At 37.7% G+C, this 15,084-nt stretch overlaps 1 protein-coding gene across 6 annotated transcripts in view; it reads left to right on the forward strand.

The window, feature by feature from the left end:
• GGACT (gamma-glutamylamine cyclotransferase) overlaps positions 1–15,084 on the forward strand; it is a 36,370-nt gene that overhangs the window by 9,612 nt on the left and 11,674 nt on the right. The window contains exon 1 of one of the 6 annotated variants that reach the window (XM_009680080.2): positions 1,188–1,273. The exons of the other annotated variants lie outside the window; for them this stretch is intronic. The gene's annotated coding sequence lies outside the window, so the exon portion shown is untranslated. Of the gene's footprint in view, positions 1–1,187; positions 1,274–15,084 lie in introns of those variants that run through there. 6 annotated transcript variants of the gene reach the window in all.

The raw sequence follows: 15,084 nt of genomic DNA on the forward strand, positions 1-15,084 counted from the left end.
ATCTGGGTATTGTCCAAAGAAAATGGATTCTGTCTGCTGTAACTTCTGAAAATAACAGTTTTGTTCTTGCTTGGATCTCAAAATGTGTGAATTTCTCTAGAAATCAAAGGTAACGGGTTAGATTATTTCCCACACAGTCCATATATAGTGAAAGGGCTGAAAGCTAGATAGAAAATAGAAATAAACCAATTTTCTTCAAAACAAGCTGAGAAAAATGATATTGGAGGTGAGACTGGAAGTAGTGAGTGAGAAATAAGGGAATTGTTTTTATGTTGGAAGAGTGGTGTCTATAGTAGCTTTGAATGATATTTAGACTTTTACTGATGATCAGGTGGTTGATGTTAGTAGTAATATGTCCAGCAAAAGTTTCATAAGCTAATACATTAGGAAAAAACGTAAATTGCTTTAACGTAGGAGGAAAAAGTAGGTAGGTAGGCTAACGGTGCATGAAGGGCCACAGTTGAAGTAGTACTCCTCTTGTCATTTTTAACGAATTCCATGACATGCATTTCACGGAGAATGCTGTAATGAAACATTTCAGATTCTAGTAGCATATAGTGTGTGTTTCAAGCTTGAAGGGAAGTGTTTAAGGCTGTTTAATCATTGATTTAGCATCTGTAGTTGTGGTTCCTAAACTGGAACTCACAGAAGTCAAGTGGTATCACGAGAAACCAAGCTTGCAGATTCAAGTGGGTTGCAAGCCTGAAAGCGTGATTGGAAGATGTTGACCAGTAACGTAACAGGATCCATAGATGCCTTTACAGGTGTCCAGTAAACAGAAATTAATTTTAAGAGATATTGGTTTCTTCATTATGATCTCCCTGGTTTTAGCTTGGGCTTCAGTTGTTCCTCAAACCACACTCAGTCTGGGCAAAGGAAGATTTCTGAAGAGGGTGTGACAGCCCTACAGAGGGTCAAGGAAGTGAAGGGAAAAGACTATTTAAGGTTACTAGGTGGAAGGTATGATCTTGGAGTGAATGCAAGCATTTAAGTCTGGTGTCCAGGAGTGTGTATCAATTGTTATTGATTATTTTTTGAGGCTGTGTTTAGTGAAGCCAACAAAATTTAGATTTTCTGTGGTATGAGTAAGTGAGAATCAGAGCTAAATGTTGCATAATATTTTCAGTGAAAGGGGACAGAGTGCAGAAAGTGTATAGAATATGTCAACATGCACTTTGAAGCAGTGCTTTAAAGCGTCGTTACCTTGCATTACCCTGTTGTCTACAGCGCTGCTTTGTCTTGTGTTGCCTGTGAGGTACGGAGATACTGTTTGGTAAGTATTACACTTGGGTGTGGGAATAGGAGAAGAACTTAATTAAATTTAGATGAGATTGCACAGGGCTAAGCCTGGACTATATTAGGAAAATGTATAAATAACAGAATCTATATGGACGAGAGAAATGTTTCAACACAATTTATAGAGTGGAGACCCAGGCTTAATTTTGCCTTAGCTGAAAATCATGTAGGGAATAAATCCCAGCAGGACGTGTATCATACACATACACGTTTCGCACATCAAACCGGTAAGCTGCTCCAAGGCTGCAGTGCTTGCTGTGATGTAGTTCAAATGCACCAGCTATGAAAACTTTTCAGAATAAAAATACAGCCACTGGCCAAACCTTACTGCAGCTTTCAGAAGCTCATTTTGGACATGGAAAATAACACAAGGTTATACTCATGAATTTTTCTGGTTGGGAAGGTGACATGAATGGCTGAAGAAGATGAACCTCTGACTTCTGTGGACTCTGTAGATGGAGACCTGTTTCCTTATTCATTCTTTTTAGTAGGAGTGAAGTTCAAGAGAGACTGAGCATAAAAGAAAATTGACATTTAAGAGATTAAGTTGCATTTTACGTTAATGATTTCTTTATTCTGATTAAACTCTCCTGAGACAGAGGACCTTATTACATGACTGTAGCTCTAGATATAATAAATTTCTTAGTAACACAGTTATTTATGAGGTACCATATAGTTATGTGAAGCTTTGAGAAACCTGCTTAACAAAAAAACAAAGCATGATTTATTGCCAAAGTCAAACAGGTACAGTAAAAAGAGATAAGAGGTTGCTGATATTCTTCAATCTTTCTGGTATGAGGCTTCATAATGACATGTACTGGCTGATTGTTTTTCTCCTCTCTCTTCTATTTTTGTTTATATTTACCTTTATTTATCTTGTTGGAAAATCAAGAAATTTAGGTCAAAATATATCTGAATCCATTTGCTCATCTAATCTGTTCTTTTACTGCTAGTAGTTGTTAGATCTTTTAATTAAGTATGGTCAATGGCAGTTTTCTACATTAACGTATGGTATCAAGTGTCTTTAACTTTGTACACGATGAACTTGCTTATGCTCAGCACTTATGCTCAGCACTTCTTTTTCTAATTACTGTTAGCTAACTGTCTATATCTCTAGATATCAAAACAATGATTTAATCTTTTAATTTGTCCAATTGCAGTTTGTCTTATGTGTAACTTCCATTTCAGTTTTAAGTGAAAACCCAATTAGGATCTATAACTTGGCTATTTTTGTTGGAGGCACATTACTATCACAGTCATATCTTGATGAAAGATTATGAATATAGGAAATTTAATTCATCTATGTAGTGATCCATTTCACTGCTTTTTTGAATTTTTGATTTCCATTTTTGAATTTGGTTAATTATGGTTATGCTTTTGATATGAAAACTTTGTTTTCTAAATTTTATATATGACAGACTTTTTTAAAAAAAGTTATAAGCTTCGTGTCTGTGACAGGCCTGTCAATTCCAGGTTCATCAAATATGTGTTGATTTTATTTTTGTGATTGACCATCAATGTTGATGTAACCTCATCATAAACAGGAGTCTGCAGAGTGGTGTAGCTGAAACATGACGGTAGTAGGTATGACACTAGACCAAATGAGAGATGATATTCCCTTTAAGACAATTTGTCTTTCGTGACCCTGCCAGATCTGGTAAATTGAGCTCACATGGGACAGGTCAAAAATTAATTTTTTGGGATTTGTGAGAGTATGTATGAGGAGGATTGAGGGGTTTTGCCTCCCCTTCCCCACTTCTCTATAGCAGCCTGCTAAGCTCACGAGCCAAACTATGCTATCACTTGGATTTTTATTTCATGTAGTGGTGATGCTTTGAGCACATGTATATGAAAAAGTGTTAGGAAATATTTTCGGTGACAATGGAGCAGGCAGTTTTAAGACTAATGATTTTATCTCTTAGTAGGAATAAACTCCCCAGTAATCTTGTTCTTTTGTGATATGTAAAAACTCAGCAGTAGGAACGGCATGCGCAGAGTTTAGTATTTACTTAGGCAGCTCTTCTTGGCTCCCAACTTCTAATTATTTCTGCATTGTGGGGAGAGTTGCTGCTGATGCAGTTTGGGTAGCATATTGTCTGAGCCACCACAATATAATTGCTTACTTAACTATATTTCTAAGAAATATGTATTAACTTGCATTGTTTTTTTTTGATAAAACTTCTGACACTGCTCTGTATTACACCTGTATGCCTGTGTAACACTTTATCTGTGAAACTCCAGTAATTTCACTGAGACCGCATAAGAGGAAAATAGCCTTTGAATAAATGTGTGTGCAAGATTGTTCCCTGTGTGTCTAGAAAAATAGTGGTATGTCTTGTCTAGGTTTGCCATATCGACAACTTGGAGGAAACCTGCATGAGGGTATAGATTTTCAGTTAGCTTCTTCAATTACTCTGTATCAAAGTGATTTACTTGGCCAGCTTCCTATCAGTAGAACAAATAGAGTAAAAACTATGACCACAAACAAAATAGAATTTACATTTTCAAAATCTCTAATTATAGCAATAACTTCAAAACTTCTTGTGAATAAAATGTCTCATATCTGCAATCTGGAAAAGCTACTGCCTCTGAAGAAAAAATAGACAATATTAAGAAAAGGCTTGATTTTTAGATTTATAGCTGCTATTACATACAGTATGTAAAATCAGGTGGTTCTTTGGTAAACTTTGGAGAGCAGAGTTTTAAGCAGCTTTCTGCTTGAGTAGAAAGTACCTCAAGTAGCGTAGGGAAATAGAGAAGTGTGGTGTGTGCTGGGTGTTTCCCTTTTCCTTTCTTCAGTGCTTGTGTCACGCCAAAGATGTACAGCTGGATTGGTACTGCTCTGTCTTCAAGCCAGATATACCTCCTCTGTGACAGACAGATCCTGCCAAAGCCGGTTTCAGAACTAAGAACGATAAAGTAAAAAAAAATGAGATTCATGCCCCTCACCCAGAGGGCTCTAAGCCATGTCTCCTAGAAACATTCAGTCTTGCTTCACCTTGTCCTTTTGAAGCTGAGTCACACAGTACAGAAAGCAGCGAAAGACCCAAAGGGTCAGAGGGCACCCAAGCTAGTACCTCAGGGTTATATCCCTGAGTGTAGCTGGGAGGTGATATGTAGAGCAGGGAGGGGTGCAGGAATCCAGCATTTCTTTTTCTCTTTTCGAGATTGTCGCTGTTCTAGTGTGTGCCATATATAGACAGACCCCTCAGGAAATGGGATCTAGAAATCTTCCCTGCTGCTGTTAGCTTAAGTAATCTAATGAGTGGACCACAGAATCAGGGTCTTGCTGTTCTTCTGCAGGCTTCATAAATCTAGCATTCCCTTGTGTGGATAGCACATAAATCAAAACCTGCCTCCCCCGCTCCATAGGTCATGTTTCTGTGGCCTATGATTGTTCTCTCTGTTCTTTTTGTCTAGCTGATCAGGTTTCTCTAGAAGCATGGTACTCAAAGCTGGGCATAGTACTCCGTTGGTGGCCAGATCAGAACAGGAGGTTGTGTTCACGTGTCTTACCAATGATACCCTTGTTCGTACATAAACATCAGGATTCTTTTTTTCCAAGAGTACCACACGGTTGACTCATGTTGAGTTCATGATCACTGTAACTGCCAAACCCCCTTCTGCAGACCTGCTCTTGAGCTACTCTTTCCCCAGATTTTGTTTATGTGGTTAATTATTCCTAGCTAGTCTTAGAACTCTGCTCTGGCCATGCTGAATTGCTGCTGTACTTTTTTAAAGCATTTCAAAGTGGTTGGATAAAAAGCCTGGGTGGAGGGCAGAGGATCATAGTCATGTTTTTAGCCTTGTGCACCACCTTTCCCATTATATTACCTGCTAGCTTAGACTGCATCTTATTTCGCATCATTCACTATTTTCAGTAAGAACTTGACTGGTATATATGAGTATAACAAACTTTATACATCTATCCAATTTGAGATGAACCTGTGATAAATATTAAATATGGCTTTCTAACCAGTTTTGTAGCTAAGTACCAAGAATTCTTGTTAAATGATGTTTCTAGCTTTTTTGTGAGACTGTCATGAGCAGCAGGGTCAGAAGTTCTGCTGAGATCGAGATAAATAATAGCTATAGATAAAGATACATGATTTCTTTTTGGCATCCATACGTCTTATCCAGCTGCATAGGAAGGAAACTGTGCTTATTCTAAATATTCATGTTTATTACCTAGAAGGGGTGCATCCCTTCTTTCTTCCGTAGGAACTGACATTGGATGGCACCATCCAGTTGGTATCTCTGCATGGTGTTTTGGAGAGACCAGGGGAGGAGGGGTTCCTTTAAGACCTATTTTTGTATTTTGCTCTTAATAAAGGGATAATGGGCCAGGGAGTTCTAACATAATAACATAAGTCACAGTAGTTTGTTTTACAGAGAGTTTTATATCTGTTTTTGTGAATTTGGAGTTTGCAGGGGGGGGAAATTCTGAAGAAGCTGGAGAACAAGCAGAGTTATTATATTAAATAAATCATGCAGGTAAAACATTTCTTACCCCATTAGCCCACCAGGCTTAAATAATTTCTTAATCTCTTTTTAAAAGTTGTTTATGTTAGCATCTGTTTAAATCTACCAATAGGGAGAAAAGCTTTTTTTTTTTTTTTTTTTTTTAATTGATTCAGCATTCCTCTTCGTAGAGTTCAGGCTCTTCTGTGCTTTCCTTTTTTTTTTTTTCAGTGCTTGGTTCTGAGAATAGTGCTGTCATTCTTTTCCGATCATGGTTTACAGGAGGTTATGTTGCTTGATAGCAGTGTTCAAGGTTGTGTTGCTTGCCTGTCTTCCTTTCACGTGGTTTGGTCTTCTATAATCAAAAAGTTGGCCAGCACCAAATCAGTTGAGAGGCAGTAAATGCCTTACTGGAGCACTGGGCTCTCTTCCAAATGTTGTCTAAAGATCCTGGATTTATGTTCACCTGAAAAGAACTCTTTTAACTGTGTTAGTCGCTGTGGTCTAGCTTTAAAATCTGCAGTGGCTGGTCTAAAACCCAAACCCTGTCTCTCACTGGAAAAATATTGATAGGCAACAGAAGAGAGTCATAAAGCTATGCTATTCATATTTTGTGACTTTGGGAAAGTTTGTAGTAGCAAATTCATATGCCTAATTAGTGGATGGAAAGGCAGAGTTCGGTGTCAGTTTGAATGTATGTTGTCACAAACTGTGGATTAAAAAATATCTTAACCACATCTTATGTGGCACTGCAATTTTCTGGTATGAAATTTTCTTCTAAAACGGAATCAAAGTCTTTGGGGTCTCTAAAGTCCTACGTACATTTGTTATAGCACAGTATTTTCAATTTTTCTTGTATAACAAGCTTATGACACTTCTTTTGAAACTTCAGGATCTATTGACTGCTTTACCAGGAAATCTAGGTTTAAAAAAACAAAACAAAACACAAATCTCGTACCAGTTGCTCTAACTGTCTGTCATATTTCAGTTTGGATTTTGAAATTAGCATCAAAAACTGAGCAAAGTTTCACTCTTACACCCATTAAAATAAGGTGAAAGTGCATGTATTTATTTGTTTCAACTTTTTTAGTTAATGAAATAGTTCAGTTCTGTCAGTCTCTGCGTTTTCCATGAGTTTATCAATTTTGTTTGCTAATAGGGTAGAAGGAAGAGTTAAGATTAGTTATATCTTCCTTAAGATTTAATTTGTATTTAGTATTTTAAAGATCTAAGGAGCTCCAAACAATAATCAATTAAAATCACTCCCCCCCCCTTCTGTTCAGTGGAACTATTATAATATCCAATTTATGGAGCCCTAGACTAGATGAGAAAGTAGTGATTACCCAGTAGAAGAATTGATTGCAATTAGCTCAATTCTGCTGTAGCAAAAGTCACTAGTTAGAGTGTTTTTGCAAAATAGGGAGTAGGATTTGACCTTACTCAAAATATGGAGATTCAGCAGAATTTTCACTTTGCTTTAGGCCTTTCTTGACCTTGACTAAGAGATGCAGGCTTTTAGACACCTTGAGTTCATTTGTAAAAATGACCTGTCAAGGACAGTTAACTGCTAGCATTTCATTAAACTACTAAAGCCATACATATGCTTCATTTCCCATAATTTTCTATGGTTCTACTTTTTTTTTTCTTTTTTGAAGTATTGCTGCCCTAAAATCAGAGCACAAACAACTGCAGAGCGTTTTAGAAATATACGGCGTTATTCTGGTGACACCAGGTGTTGAAAGTAAAAAATGTAATGCATTATGTATTCAGAAGGATGCCTTTGTTAATTGATAGTTATCTTGGAGTAAATAGTGAACTCGTGAAGGTTTTATCATTTCACGATAATTTGAGTGTTCTGTTTTAAAATAAATGTTCAGAGGCTAAGAATCGGAAGTTCATTACCTACCTTTTAAGCCACATCAAAAATAAAAACATGAAATTCTTGTATTATTTCTTTCTTCCCTGTATTGTAAACCTTAAATAATATGCTGTTTCATGATTTATAGTTACATCTAATATAATAAATCACTAGTTAATTATATTATTTTAATTTTTCTTCAGTTAATTAGTGTCACTAAATGATTATTTGCTTAAAGAATGCAGAAGTAAAATTAATTGATATTTCTAAATATCCCTAGACACTTGCTGTCAAATCTTGGACAATGTGTTGAGAATAACAACATATTACAGTATTTGAGGATTGGGATTTACCAGAAATTGCTATGCTACATCATAGTTGATGTAGCTTTGGGGGAAGGGAGGGTGGGAAGGCAGTGATTGATTTGTTCAAGAGATGAAATGTAACTCTTTACTGTCAAGTTGGGATAAGCAGTCCTTTAATAACAAATGATAAAATCCTTTAAACGTTGCTACGTGTAATATTTATCTTTTAAAATTATCAATTAACAATGTATTAAGTAGAAAAAATAAGCTATTTAGTTAATTTGTAAAATCATCCTTTGTGATTTCAGTTCTCCATTCTGAAATGTGTTTGATGCAAAGGTATGCAAGTGTTCACCCAGAGTTACATCTTGAAACTCCCAAACTGGAGTTGCTTAGGCCACTTCTTAGACCTTCTGGGCTATAAGCCAAGACCTCTCAGTGGAACCAGTCCATTTGTAAAAGCTTGCTGCCGACTTCTCCATGGTATTTAGCAGGAGGCCATTCTGTGTAGTCTTAGAATAAAATAAATTATCATCTTGAACGTCATTATAAATTGGGGCGGGGGGAGTTGCTGACAGAGGAGTGGTTGGTCCTCTTCCATACATTGCCCATCAGTTTGTGCTGAGAGTAGGAGTGTGTTGTCACCCATCCTTCGTTGGCATATTGTGACATTTAGGGGTTTTTTTAGTTGTTTTTTTAAAGGGTCTAACTTTCTGGTTTTCCTCCTGACCTGCAAAAAGAAAAAAAATTGTCAAGCATCACCAGATAAAGCATAAACACATCATTTGGAAATCACAGAACAATAGCATGGTTATCTTCTAATTTCGGCACGTTATATGATTGCGTGTAGAAAATGCTGAGCAAACTGGATGGTGATACATAAGATGAAAGAGTGGAAGAGTAGGATGGATGTATAAATGGCAGCACTTTCCGTATGTGGCGGATGCTAACAGTTTGGACAAAAGGGTGGCTTGGGTATATACTTCTATATGAGGTAGAGTTATGGATGTGAGGCAGATACAGTATTTACCCATTTCTCTTCCATTTTGGATTCTTTAGGGCAATTGGGATTAAAATGAGAGGCTTTTTCCAACTTGTTGTTAGTAAATGTGTCTCTAGGGTGACTTTTCTTAGGATGATATATGACCGTCTCCACAGCCTTGTCGTCTTCATCGTTGCTGTCACCTTAAGTTCTGAAGACTACCATTTAATGAATACTAAAGATGTCATAGTGAATAATTACTTCTCAAAAGTGAATGACTTTTGACACCTGACAATCCTGCCTCAGCTCCAGTTGAGTTTTTTTTTCGTGGAGTCACCTTGATCTGGTTCTAGCATAGTTTTGGCACTCTGGCATTGACTTTGTATTGTGCCCATTCATAGTTGTGCCCATGTACTGCCAATTTGTACACCATTTCATTTTAGTCCTCTGACAGTCCAGTGCCCCAAAGGGGATCTGGAAACCCACTCCTAGGATCAAGCCAGATAATGGTAGGAAGGCGCAATAGCTTTCACTTCTCAAGCTTTGTTAGAGAAGCTGTTAGAACATAGCTTGCTGGAGACAAACTTCCAATGGAGAGGGGTGGATGGATGTGAAATCTGGGGAAAGCTCTTAGGAATTTTTTTTGGTTTTCCTTTTCTGAAGGAAGAGAACAATCCAAGTCCTAGTTTATAAAGGGGTTGAAGGCATATAGGAGTTATGGTCCTGGTGTATTCATGCCAGAGCGTGCAAGGGAGCTAGGATGGCTTTTGGAAGACCAAGTCATCTGTCTGTAAAGTGGGGTAGAAAATCCAAAGGTACTCTTCTTGGCTCCAAATGAAATGCAGGTGTAGAGACACATTGTCTTTTTAGTCTGATTTTATTTTTTCTTGTCTGTAGGTTTAATGTTTATGATGGGCAATTTTGGGCTGACTTCAGTGTGATGAACTTTTAAATTCTCTCCTGGTTAATGTAGTATAAGTTATGCTCACACACTATTACAGTAGCAGTTACCTCTTTTCTGGGCCAGGATCAGATCTGTTAGTGAATTAATTGAACCTCTGTTACTGAGTAGGATTCTGCAGAATCTGAGATTTCATTCGAAATTTTAGAAATGTTTACATTTTTATTAAACTTGTAAAAAAAAAAAAAAAAATTCTCGTCATGAATGGCTTTTTTACCTACGATAACAATCCACACTGGCACAATTCTAGTGAAGACGGGAATGATGAGGAACATCACCAAGTAGCTTTCCTTTAAAAAAAACAAACCAGAAAAAAACAACCCTTCCCTTTCCCCACCTTTCCCCCGCAAAATCTTTGCATCTCAGGTGAGACTGTACCATGAAATTGTTACCACTTGGGTTGAAGTTAATTATCGAGGAGTGAGTGAGTTAATTATCTCACTTGTAAAGTGAGAGGAGCAGAGCAGGGGCAAAGAGACTTGGCCATGTGCGTTGCCTCTTTGTTGCACCGAGTGATAAAAGGTAGGCATCGCCAGAAGTGAACCCAGAAAATGTCTGTTGATCGGATTGCAAGCAGTAACTTTTCATTTAGAAGGATAAAGTCTTCTGACTTGCCCTTCCCATCCAGCTCATCCTTAGTTCAGTGATGTTGAAATTGGAAATAGCATGAGGAAATGAAGTGGAGAAATAAAATGAAGCCCGTTGCAGCAGATATCAAGCTTTTTCTCTCATTACCAGAGCTGAGCCCTGGGAAAGGATGGATATAGTGTTTCTGTTGTCACCTATGGCATAGGAAGTGGATACTAGTTTGGTGGTTACCCTTTTCATGCAAAAATACATGCATCCACTTTGGTCTACTGTTCTGACTACTGATGTAGCCAGTTTGCATGGCTTCTTACTAATAATTTTGTCCCATTTTGTCCTTTTTTGGGGGGATGCAAGGAGGCTACTGTAAGGAGGAGAAGTCAGAGGTGGTCTGAGGATCTGCTAATTTATATTTGAGGCTTAGTCACCTTTGCTTATGATCTGCTCCGCTCCTAAGTCGGCATCATCTTAAGATCTTGCCTGAGACGTTCAGAACAGGTTCCAGCCTTCTAGACTCTGGTATGTTCTTGTCTGCCCCCTGTGTCTCTTGCCCAAACACAAAAGCCTAAGTTTGAAGGATGGGTGTAGTAGGACACTCTCCTAGATACTTGAATGCCTTGAAGGCATGTGAGTTTGTTGTGATGTGCACCTAAAGTAACTTTGAAGATTTTTGCAAAGATTTATTCACAACCTCTGTGAACTAGAGGCTAAAATGCTTCTTTTTTTTTTTTTAAGCAAAAAGGAAATGTTTTTTCAGCTACTTTGTACTGCCGTGATACAGGAGCGTATTACAGGCAGGTTTCAGAAGACTACTTGGTGATGTTTTGGAAAAAATGAACTTACTTTTGAGCACATAGTATCTGCTTCAAAACATTAAGTACAGGTACCTGCAACTATAGAAAAAAAAGTAATTAGCTGTTTACCCAAAATAACACAACTCTCACAATTGCAAAAAGATGTATTGGCAGTAAATTGAGACTGTATAAAGAGTAATAGTTTCAGACTTTTATTTGCAAGTTTAAACAATTTCAGTTCTTTGGGGGTTTCTTTTTGTTTTGTTTTTTAACTCTCAAAATAGAATGATTCAAGGAAATGAATAACCTACTAGTCTGTCTCTGCACTTGTGATTTTCATTGAAGTTTCTGGGTGAAGATCAGGTCGCTTGCGTGTGCCTTTCTAAATGATATTTTTACCAATACTTGTTGTGATACTTCCAGTGCCTCTTTGAAATACTTGTCATGGCTGTGCTGCCCATTGTTGGCTTTTGCAGTTGCGTTTTGTAGCTGATGAGGACTATATCCTCTGCATAATGTAGCTATTTACTTTCAACTGCTGTGTGTTCATTCAGGTGAGAACTGATGAATGGGAATGATTGGAAAATAAGCAAGTGAATTTCTGAGACTGCAAAACATACACTATTCGTTTTGAGTGCCCTTTTCCTGAAGCTTGGCTTCGTTGGCTAAGTGATTGACCGAAATACCCAGCGTCTTCCTTTTTTTGCCTCCAACTGATGAGCCCCCAGTTTCTATCAGAAGCTCTTCTCAGTGGTCCCTAAGCATATATTTCTTCACCTTGTGTCATTAAAAGCTACCTTTTTTTCAGTTACGCAGATCATAAGGCCATCTCATATGTCTGCAGCATGAATCGGCCTTCCTCAGTATATAGCAGGCGCAGATTGGATAGGCACACAGCTACTTGCTCTATCAGGGTCACTAATAAATAAAGTAGCATTGATCTGAGGAATGTGATCAGTAACTTCTATCCATCCTGATTACTTCCACAATATAGCCTATTATAATCTTCCCTTAATTAGCTCCTTATTAATATATGGTTCTTCCCTATCACTTCCTCTGGAGATAATAATTTCATTGCATATTATATAAAATATTTAACTTGACTCTAAATTTATTAAGCTCCATTGTGTTATCCTCGTCTAAGGAGGAAGCAGATTCTTCTAATGACGTTACTGTGGCTTTTTTACATTCAAAACCACATTGCATATTATTCCACTTCTCATTTACTTCCAATACTTGATTTTGTTCTCCTTCCTTGGTCAAGTTAGTAACAGAGATTCCCTTTCCAAGGTCACTGAAAAGAGGCTTCAGAACATGTATAAAGCTATTTTCATTTATTTAAATATTTTATTTGGAAATAATTGTCTCATGTGTGTTTATAATTCAGATTAATATTATACAATGTTTTTCTATTACAGCTAGGACCCTGGTTTAAGATGCCTTTGATTAAGGCTCCATTCCAGGGATCTTGCACCGTGACAAGGAGATCTTCAGTTAGAATAAGAGAAATAGAATAACGCCGTATTAAAACTAAAATAGCTGTTCTTGCCTTCAGATAAGAACTGCAAAAGTATTTCTAAGTAGGAGCACCTTGTTAGGTAATTATTTTCATCAGCGTTTCTTGTGAGCCTTTTGTGGTTCCAGAAGAGTTTTAAGGGCTTTTGAAGCTGTTTTTCTCCATCACTTAGTAAATTGAGACCTTCGTTAAATTTTACATCAGACTACAAGAACCTATTTCTGCATCAGACACCAAAACACTCCTTACCTGAAGGGATTAGATTTTATTCAACGCATCCTTATAGGACACAAAGAAACAACTTGGGAATTTGGCATCTTGGGTTTTTTTTGATTCTTCCAAGCAGGAGAATATTTGGGATTCTGGTCAGTGTGTCTTCTGGGTCTGAAAACAATTGTTTTAGTGCCTTTCTGAGTGCCATTTCAGGCTTTTTCAGATGCCCCAGGAATATATATTTGTTTCCTCTGTGTAGAATATAGTAGAACAATAAAAGTGTCTGCTTTGAGATAAAGATGCTTTCGTAGTTGATGAAGAAGGACATTAGGTTTGTTTCAGATGTCATTGCAGGATTTTGCAAGTCTTTCTTGGGGAATAAGCATCAAGTTTGGGAAACTTAAAAGAATTTTTTACTTTTGCTTTTCATAATGATCTGTGACTTTTTTTATATTAAACTTGGTACTGATCTCTAAACAGAAGCGATATGCTTTGGTGGGACTGAAGTAATTATATACATCTGGGCATGGTTCTTTGCAGTTTTGATGTAGAATTTTGTTTTGTTCTGGATTTTTGCCTTTTATTTTAGTAGGAGATGGTGAAATAGATTTGTTGCTGAGATACGGATTGGGTTTTTCTTCTTTTTTTTGTTATCAAGCTGCAAGCCGAAATTCGTTATAAAAACAAAGCAAAAGGTCTTTCTATTAAATAAAACTACTTATCAAAATAAGGCTTGCATGCAAATTTAATTAATTAGGCAAATAAGATAACTGCAGTTAGTGAATTGAGCTAATCTGTTTCATTACCAGTTTCTCAAGATGTAAAATACTATACTTTTACACAAATTTGAATATTAGATTGGAAAGATGGAAGAAGCTTCCCTTAAAAGAAAAAATTCATAATCAATTTATTAGCTTTAAAGAAATTGCTACTGACCTGAATAGTTTAAGAAAAGTGGAAGGAAAATACTTCTGTGTATCTGCAGAATGAGGATCTGTGGGTAAAATTTGGTGAGCATTTCACATTTGGCAGTGTTAAGCCAGTGGCTGTCTCCAGATTAGTGGTTTACCTTCCTTCAGAACTGTAGTAGCAAACCAGGCTTTTTACAACATTGTTTTATTATTCTTTGAATACTCCAGATTTCATTTTGTCCGCTCTTAGTAACGTCATCGGTGGTCCTGCAAGTGTCAAGAAGGGCCTCTCCTTCCTCCACTGCTACCTAGTGGCCTACACACAAATAAAACACATTATTGTTAATATATCTTTTACATATACATATACTGTTATTATCCACCACCCTTTCAGACACTCACAAAATTCATATGACTCTACTTGAGAAAGAACATGCTTGACCCCATCCTGCACTGTCAAGCCTCTCTAGGGAGAGTCTTTGCTGGATAGTTAAAATAGTGGTTGCATTTAATCCTGGTGGTTCTGCCAGTACAGCTGTTTTTAATCTTTCTCTCTTTCCTTTGTTGTGGGTCACTAACGTTTTCCAAGAGAACCATGATTTTGTAGAGAGATTTCCTATATATAAAATGCTTTAAACATATGTGAGTTTCCTTTCCTTGGCCCCTAAAAGTGGCCTGTAGTTTGCCAAGGTATCGTAGACTGGAAAAAAGGTTTTTAGGGTTTTCTGATGCTTCATTTCTGCCAGGTTCATCAAAGGGTAGTGTTTCAGTAGCTGGTCTGCACTGGTATGTGTGGGTGATTTCCAGAAAAAAAGAGTTTTGTATCAATTCCTAGATCTATACATGTGTGCTATTCCTAGATTCCTATAAAAATCCTAACCTGGATTTTATTTCTGGTTCATTTAGCGGAGCAGATTTTGATCTCCTAACTCAGTACGCTTCTGTTTGGGCGTTAACGAGGTTAAAACGGCCTCCCGTTGTGGCGATCGTGTTGCAGGGCTGTTCGGCAGACGACCGACCGGACCGACCGTGGCTCTTCCCTGATAGCCCGGCTTTGTGCTCCAGGGCCCTGCTCCTGCCCAGGGTCCTTCCTAGCTATTGGAGCAGGACGTCCCGCTGCCCCCCTGCAACGTCGGACTTGCACCGAGGCCCCAGGTGACCCCACCGGCATCGTTAAACCCCATCTGGGCCAACAGCTGGCA

Source organism: Struthio camelus, chromosome 1, assembly GCF_040807025.1.
Source record: "Struthio camelus isolate bStrCam1 chromosome 1, bStrCam1.hap1, whole genome shotgun sequence".
In the NCBI taxonomy this organism is placed as follows: domain Eukaryota; kingdom Metazoa; phylum Chordata; class Aves; order Struthioniformes; family Struthionidae; genus Struthio; species Struthio camelus.